Raw genomic sequence first — 9,431 nt, 5'->3', positions numbered from 1 at the left:
TCGGGCGTTGCTGAGGGGTTAGATTAGGAAATGAGACACTTAAAGTAGTAAAGGAGTTTTGCTATTTGGGGAGCAAAATAACTGATAATGGTCGAAGTAGAGAGGACATAAAATGTAGACTGGCAATGGCAAGGAAAATGTTTCAGAAGAAGAAAAATTTGTTAACATCGAGTATAGATTTAAGTGTCAGGAAGCCATTTCTGAAAGTATTTGTATGGAGTGTAGCTTTGTATGGAAGTGAAGCATGGACGATAAATAGTCTGGACAAGAAGAGAATAGAAGCTTTCGAAACGTGGTGCTACAGAAGAATGCTGAAGATTAGATGGGTAGATCACGTAAGTAATGAGATGGTGTTGAATAGGACTGGGGAGAAGAGAAGTTTGTGGCACAACTTGACCAGAAGAAGGGATTGGTTGGTAGGACATCTTCTGAGGCATCAATGGATCACCAATTTAGTATTGGAGTGTAGCGTGGAGGGTAAAAATCGTAGAGGGAGACCAAGAGATGAGTACACTAAGCAGATTCAGAAGGATGTAGGTTGCAGTAGGTACTGGGAGATGAAGGAGCTTGCACAGGATAGAGTAGTATGGAGAGCTGCATCAAACCAGTATTAAATAATTAACGAGTTGTCTCTGTGTTACACGATATCTGACTGTATCTGTTGTTAACTGTGTTCTAGCTAAAGCTGCCTGTGTACCATGACTGAAATTTTTAATGAAGGTTTCTAATACTGTGGTAGCGGCAACTGCTTCCTACGTTAGTAGAGAAGGAGCAATTGCTGCTTCTGGCGTTGCCTCTGCCACCGCCTCTATCGTCATCTGATCGTATGTTTTGAGGTGTTTGGCATCAGTTACTTTTTGAAATTCAGCCTCTTCTGTTAATGTTATTCTTGTATGTTTGTTTTTAAAAATAAATTCATGAGTGTTTTTAGAAAACGTTAATAAATTCGTTACGGCTAAATACCTTTCCAGTCAACACCAGCTTCCTACCGCATTTCATTATTTTTGATAGAAAAAACAAGTGCAGAGTAACTTACAGTGTCGTACCGTTCGTCACGAGTGTACTAGGTGCTTCGAGTAATAAAAATAGTATTTGATATGTATTTTGGAATATTGGTTACCTATGTGGTGGTCCATTAAAAAAATAAAAAATAAAAATGACAACTTAGTTTTCATAAATATACATTTTCGAGTTGTATCTCCCTACAGTCCACGTGCAGATGTAACCGGAAAAGGGGATGGCGACTACTGTGATGCCTCAAGTGCTCTCCTCTTTACATTCTAGGGTCGATTGCAAAATATTGGTGTTGTTGGAGATATGATACAGACGTACTGAAGTCTCCGGCTCGCCGATTTGGCCACGAAATCTCTTAAGACTACATGGAGGCGCCATTAAATAATTTTTCGTCTAGTGGGACACATTGCTCCTCCTTGCCTAGTTTGGCTTTTGAACGATATGCTGCATTGCACACATAGCTGACGTTCGCTTATAAAGATCTTCCACCATTGATCCAATGCTGTAAATTACTCTTAGTGGCGAGTGACGCAAACATATCAATGACTGCAGGAGGAAAACCATTATTGGCTTGAAGTGATACTTATATACTACTTCAGTGCACTGTAGTTATGCAGCTACGTTACTGGCGGAAAAGAAGTCAAAGAAGTGTGTGTATGAATCGTGTACCGCAGCAACGCATCTAGTCCGAAAGTTTTAAATTTCCGTTTTTTGACGACTGTAGTTGTGAGTGGATCAATGCGTTGTTTACTGCAAATAGGAAACTTCTTTGTACGATAACATCTGCCAAAGCCGTCAACTTCGTGCTTACTGCAGATAGGAAACTAGTTCGGCACATGCTGATAGAAGGCAGAAAGGTACTACTCAATGGATGACATAAAACATTCCACAAAAACGGTAACAAGTTTTCCATTGTTCAAATGAAGCTCTATTCTTTTATCGACTACAGTTTCTGGTTGTCTGCGCTCTAGAAAAGAAGCAGCATGAGCAATGATTCGTATGGTAATGTCGTTCCTAGATACTTGAAATCGGTTTACACTACTCCGAAATGCAAACAGATGATATTATTATCCGAAAATCCGCAGAGTGTTACGTGTAACATGAATGTTTCTGGCTTGACGACGGACACTTTTAGACCGAGTAAATCTGTACATCCCTTAGAACTCCCTAGAAAGAAAGCTTACATATCCGTTCTGCCTATGAACAATAATGAAGTGGATGATATAAAGAATTCTTTCGTCTACATCAATCAAGACAATATGTACTTTTGGAATTCATTTGCATCTTGACCGATAGCTAAGGCATTTTGTCATGTAGATGAAGATAAGTGAGTAATGAATCAAGCGAACGTCAAATATTACTCAAAAATATGTAACAAACAATGTTGATCAGAATAACAGATGCTTAATGTACAGTTCTATTTTAAAACAAATAACTAAACGCTAAAATTAATTTGAAAATCCAGTGTACTGCAGAAAGGGAACATGTCCAACACTAGCAAAGTCGTCCTCTTATTTCCCCTAACAGCATACTTGATTTTTGCATGTATAAAATAAGCAAGTATACCTACGTCAAGAAACCAGAAATACATGTCACGAAATGAACTGCATCAAACCGGTATTATTCCGTTTATTGTCGCTACTGTAATACTAGGAAATGTGGACACCGTGCCTTTCTGCACAAAGCGTTTCATATACGGTTCAATCATTTTTTCAACAGAAATAGAATTGTTGATTTAAGAACTTTCTTATCGGCTGTCAATAACCGCAACCACCCTATCTGAAAATGAGAGGATTTTATTCAAACAGTATTTGATAACCTCGAATCCCGAATGCGGGAGTTCAGCAAAAATGTAAGATTGTTGTTACTGTCTGGTTCGGATAAACCACAGTATTAAAGGGCCTAAGTAAAAGTCCCCTGGGAGACTGATGCTACAATATAAAAGTCATAACTGGGGCCTAGATTACGATCTGACTGCTTTAACAACGTCCCGCAGCTACAGTTGCCTCTCGTACAACAACCGAACACAAAATGTTAATACTGGGAATAAATGATTGCAGCTCAGCCACGATTTAAAAATCTACAAACGAGGCAAAATGATTTGGAAATAAACCAAGCACATTTTCACGTCAGTGGATTTTGCAAAGAACTCAGCAGACTACCGAAGGGCAAACAAAATACATCGGTTTTTGAATAATATCTATCATGTAAACAAAGCAAGAACTGGTGCTTCCTCTTAATATAAATATCCGTTGGTGGAGCATACAGAGGCTCTGTTTCAGTGGCGACTGTTCCGCCCCCACACCGCATCCACAGTAAATTCAGACGTATACCATTTCCGGAACGCGTAACTGCGTGGCTCCTTCCAGTTTCTTTGCAGCAGACACGGATCAGATTTTTACAAAAATATTAATAAATCGTTCCCTCCACACTTGCCTGCCATCTCCCACCACTCAGCAGTTATTTAAGATTCATAATCTTCTGTGACACATTTTAACTTATTACTTCAAAGAGGAATTTTTTTCAACAAAATGTATATAACTGGACCGTTACACGGCTCATGACATCAACCATGAGTGTGAAATCCTAGAAAATAGTCGGGACTGTCACAGTGCAAGTATCAAACAAACTGGGTCTTATCATATACAGTGGTATGACGTTCATTCACAGAGATATGAATAAGTGTATGAGCTTTTTCTGTTGTCTACATGGTTACTATACCTCCATGGTTTTATGCTGCAAAAAGTAAATGACGACTGAAATTAAACTTTGGTACCAATTCTCGACGCAGTATTTGAGACCTGGCGTTATCAGTTTCATTTTAAGTTCGGTAATAAATCGACAGCTTATTTTGACCTACTCTGAAAAGCGTGTGATATCGGTACTTCGCTCAGGCTCAAAGCAATCTGTTCCTAACTGTGTCAAGCAACTCTATGAACGATTTAAAAACGTGTTTTGGCTGACAGAGATTACTTCGAAGGCTACTAAATGTGTATTGTTGGGACCTCCTGTGCCCTTAGTTCACTCTACAACTACGTCTGCCTTCGAAAGCCATGGAAAGGCAGTCTGTCTAATTTCATTCGCGTTATCCAATGATCTTAACTCGTTGGAGGTAAGTTCTGCAGAAAAAATTATAAGTATTCACACAAGGCGCTTCTCACTGGCTGAACTCAAGCAACAACCTGAACCATTTGCAGTTTTTGAATCGAAACCGGTTTTCATTTTCCACTCTATGGTTTGCCTTAGAATACTAAACTTTATAGAGCCTTTCCCTTATGAGTAACTACCATTTTCTGCTTTATTAATAACAATTTGGTCTTTTTCTCTTCACGCCCCTGTAGAAGAATACGTTCTGGAAACATAAAATATCCACTTAGTTGGCATCTATAAAAAAAAGGTGTTTTATGGGGTGCCTAACTATCCAAAAGATGGTACGGGCATCTCTCCCAATAGGAAGAGAGAGATGGTCATAGCGCGTCATCAAACACGGTGAACGAGAACGCAAAGCGAAACAAGGTGGCGGTATGCACTTGACATACACAGCCCTGAGATATAAATTTCCATAACTGCTCACTGTTTAATATATGGGAAAACGGGGTAGTATTGATATTCTATGTAATGTTAAAGTGTATTAATACTAAAGTCATGATCATTATTGCGGGACGTTTGTAGTCCGTCAACCTTGAGACATTAGTCCATACGACAAGGCTAAAGTTGCGTTATAGTGGATTGAGCAGAATGACAGTGCACTCACACTAATCTAATGTCTTATCTTGAGAGGTGTTAAATCAATTGCTTCGGACAGGGTGATCCGTTCGCCTTGGGCCCGTATTACTGTCTTTATCCTCTCATCATACAAACCTTGTGTAAACACGGCACTCACACTGATGTATCTTGAGAGCTGCTAAATCAATAGCTTCGGAGAGGGTGATCCGTTCACCTTGAGCCCGTATTACTGTCTTTATCCTCTCATCATACAAACGTTGTATATATCTACATCTACATCTACATCCATACTCCGCAAGCCACCTGACGGTGTGTGGCGGAGGGTACCCTGAGTACCTCTATCGGTTCTCCCTTCTATTCCAGTCTCGTATTGTACGTGGAAAGAAGGATTGTCGGTATGCTTCTGTGTGGGCTCTAATCTCTCTGATTTTATCCTCATGGTCTCTTCGCGAGATATACGTAGGAGGGAGCAATATACTGCTTGACTCTTCGGTGAAGGTATGTTCTCGAAACTTTAACAAAAGCCCGTACCGAGCTACTGAGCGTCTCTCCTGCAGAGTCTTCCACTGGAGTTTATCTATCATCTCCGTAACGCTTTCGCAATTACTAAATGATCCTGTAACGAAGCGCGCTGCTCTCCGTTGGATCTTCTCTATCTCTTCTATCAACCCTACCTGGTGCGGATCCCACACTGCTGAGCAGTATTCAAGCATTGGGAGAACAAGCGTACTGTAACCTTCTTCCTTTGTTGTCGGATTGCATTTCCTTAGGATTCTTCCAATGAATCTCAGTCTGGCATCTGCTTTACCGACGATCAACTTTATATGATCATTCCATTTTAAATCACTCCTAATGCGTACTCCCAGATAATTTGTGGAATTAACTGCTTCCAGTTGCTGACCTGCTATTTTATAGCTAAATGATAAGGGACGGTCCGTCCTAACTTCCCAAGCAACACATTGCATCCCGCAGTTTCATAGTCATCCATGGCCCTCTTCTCTAAAATGGAATTACATGGAATTCACGCGAGAGCCCAGTTGAGCCGCACTTTCCCCCTTTTATTGCCTACCATTGAACATGGTGCAGGCATAGTAATCAATAGTGCGTTTATTTTCGTAATTTTCTAACAAAATTGCCCTCACGTCAGACCAAGTTTCTGTGTGATCTCTAATACCTTACTGTGGGCGGAGCCCGTTATTTGGCCAATAATAAACTTTAAAATACTTGCTTATTACTAGGATCTACTCATTTGTAAGCGTTATCACAATTATCTATGAATTCGGACAGTTTTTCTCTGTCCCCCCTCAAATTTATGTAGCACTAACTTGGTAACCTCACTGTAACATAAATAAAATCTGTTCTCACTGGGGTTTACATGCATACTCCCGCCTGAGCCTACTGCGTCAGCATTTCCCACCTTCACTAACCTTGTTTCTTGTGGCCTGTACGGCGAAGTCGGCGCTGTCGGTGGCCAACGCGTGGACCTGCCCGCAACGAGTGCGGCGCGAGATGGGTGAGCTGCTGCGGTGGCGCCCATCTGCCACGCTCCGATTCCGCGACGGCGCGATGTGACGCTGGTGCTGTGTTGGCGCGATGCGACAACCCTCTGTGCAGACGCGGTGTGTCTACCCTCTGGCTCTGTGCTGGTGCTATTTGACGCCCCTTTGCCTATTCCTGTACTCTTATTTCTGCCGATTCTCCACCCCTACCCCACACTTGATACCAAATAGTTTTCTCCTCCTGTTGTGCCCCACTGACGAGTCCTGAGAGGGAGTGGAAGGACTGCATGAATGCACGTCAAAGAACTTTCTTGGCAGGAGGTCTTGTGGTCTTGGGCTGCCTCCTGTGCACTCGCTCCACTGAAAAGAGTGCTGTAGGGTGAGTTAGAATACGGAACTCTGTTGGGATCTCACGGTACACCGGACACAATGATAAATGGTTCCATGAGGCCGGCCGGAGTGACCGAGAGTTCTAGGCGCTACAGTCTTGAACCGCTTGACCGCTGCTGTCGAACTTTCGAATCCTGCCTCGTGCATGGATGTGTGTGATGTCCTTAGGTTAGTTACGTTTAAGTAGTTCTAAGTTCTAGGGGACTGATGACCTCAGAAGTTAAGTCCCATAGTGCTCAGAGCCATTTGAACCATTGCATGAGGAATGTACACTGGAAGCACCCCTGGCACGTCCGTTTTATAAACAGTTCTATATACAAGTTTTGATGAAATATATATACACCGCTCTCCCGGTTGTTATGATGGTTTTCTGTGACCGGAGCCGCTACTATTCGATCGAGTAGCTCCTCAATTGCCATCACGAGGCTGAGTGCACCCCGAAAAATGGCAACAGCGCATTGCGGCCCGGACGGTCATCCATCCCAGTACCGGCCACACCCACAGCGCTTAACTTCGGTGATCTGACGGGAACCGGTGTGTCCACTGCGGCAAGGCCGTTGCCGGACTAAGTGTTGACTACATGGAAATGAGTCTAAGTCCCTTCGTGGTTACGCAGCACTACACTACAACCTCACAGCATCATAACTCCAGTTAAACCATATCTGACCGACTGACCAGCTGCCTCACCACTGCCATCACTGCCCCAACAATATGGCGGCTAGCCTTTTTATAGGCGGTAGTGCACCCGGCACCACTTGTTCTAGAAGCTTCCAGTACTCTCGAGCATTGCGTGTGTGTCACACGGCAGCACGAGATGCCTATGTGACAAACAGGCCGTACTCCGCTATGTTTGCTGCGTCCAACGTTTGCGGCTTGTAACGTCTCTCGAGCCTCATGATGCGGCATAGCCCGCTCTTGTTAGCAGATTGAACATTACACATAAGCTAAGTCCGGTCACATCCACCTCGCTCGTAGCAAGAATTTCCAAGCCTACATCTTACTTGATTTTTAACCCTGTTTCCTATCATTCGCGACATGGTGGTGGTTGTTGGGACGTTTAAGGGGGACTAAACAGCTAAGGTCATCAGTCCCCCTATTCGCGACATGATGTAGAGCTTCGTAGAAACGTCTTTCTTTCTTTATATGGATATTAATCTGTTCACTGAACTAAAAGCACATATTTAAAAGATGCTGCTGTTTACTGAAAGAAATGTTTAATTCTGGTACCAAGACTTGTTCACCACACAACTATGTCAGTCGTACAGCCTACACAGGTTTATTAACGATGATTAATGCTCTTATCGGAAACTTTCCTGTAATAATAACTTACACAGATCTGACGTTGCCTTGCTTGGTAAAGTGCTCCTGTAAACAGATTACACGAAATCCCATCTGCTCAGCCAAATTCATGATCAGTAAGCAGCGTGGACATGGTTGCTGCGGATTAAAACCATTTGTGTCAAGCGCAAGTTTAAATTCATGGGCGTCATTTCAAATTCAAAATAGTCATCTCTTCTATGAAATAGGTTAACAACCAAATTTATTAACTCTTCTCTACTGGACGATCCATCGACTAACTTGAATTCCATCTACGCCCTGCGGAGATTGTCCCCTGGAATGCCTAATTCTCATCAAACATCTTAAGTGACATCGTTAATGCTATGACAGCAGTGAATCTGGAGATGTACAGAGAGTCCTCTCAAAAAACTGTGTTCGATTCGTTAGGGCCGATCTCACCTGATCGTCTTCCAGAGAAGGCGTCAGAAGACATTTATGAGAACTTAAATTTATTGCGTCGTGTCATTTCAAGTTTATTTCTATATTTTGATATAGGGTGGCGAGAAAAGCTTCTCAGCCTTCGCTACCTCATCGTGGTTTATGTAAATGATGGAAGTGCTCGTAATTTGGTTTACCTGAGTGTTTTCCAAAAGGAAATTCCTGACAGCAGGAACATTGTGACGGGACGGTACACTATCAACGCCAGTCTCTAATATCAAGTTGTTTTTACGCTATGAAAATTCACACAGCACGAGATTTTACTATCGTACCGAATGAATAGCTTTACCTCCTGGCTTTTCAGGGTATTTGTGTTTCCTCTTTGCGCGGAAGATATCCACAGTTATGTTGTCCAAAGAAGCTCGTAGGTACACAGGTCTTTTATATACAGGGTGCATCATAAATACCATCGAAAATAAGCCCTCGTGAAAATGCACGATAATAGACGCAATAATGTTGCAGGACCATCAACGAATCATTTGTAAGGTAATAGCGAATTGTGGTTAAAAATCAATGTAAGGTATTGTCCAAGTTGACACAAATGTTTTTTAAATGTAAATTTTTCAGTTAAGTCGCCATATAGTAAGGCTCAGATTTCATATGTGGGCCATGGTTGGCGAATGTGGTACATGCATAATAGAGCACTGGCACATTTTGTTTTTTGCTGCCGCTATAAGACTATATCTAACGGGGCGTTGTGGTCCGAGATGGAAAGGTTGAGCAGGACCTGTACCGTGGCTCGTAGTATCAACCATCTAGATTCTTCTGTCTAGGGTCATTGCAAAAGTTACGTGTACAGTGTTCCACTTGATAAGGCTGAAGAACTGGACCAGCAAATTGTACATTTTTTGTCAATATGTACCTCATAATCCTGAAGCTTCTGAAAGAGTTGGTAAATCACTGCTTAAACGAGTGCAGTAATGAATCAAAATGTGAGGACGACAAGCAGAATATCTCCTTCAACAGGCACAGTATACAGTAATCTTTAACATATAACTTCGTGAAACTTCATTGTATTTCTCGTTA

At 42.1% G+C, this 9,431-nt stretch overlaps 1 pseudogene; it reads right to left on the bottom strand.

Moving 5' to 3' along the window:
* Nucleotides 1–7,074: 7,074 nt before the first annotated feature.
* LOC126356968 (5S ribosomal RNA) lies at nucleotides 7,075–7,191 on the bottom strand (annotated as a pseudogene).
* Nucleotides 7,192–9,431: the final 2,240 nt, after the last annotated feature.

Source organism: Schistocerca gregaria, chromosome 3 (assembly GCF_023897955.1).
Source record: "Schistocerca gregaria isolate iqSchGreg1 chromosome 3, iqSchGreg1.2, whole genome shotgun sequence".
Lineage (NCBI taxonomy): Eukaryota > Metazoa > Arthropoda > Insecta > Orthoptera > Acrididae > Schistocerca > Schistocerca gregaria.
Note: the sequence above shows the minus strand (reverse complement) of the source record. Positions and strands in the feature narration are given on the sequence as shown.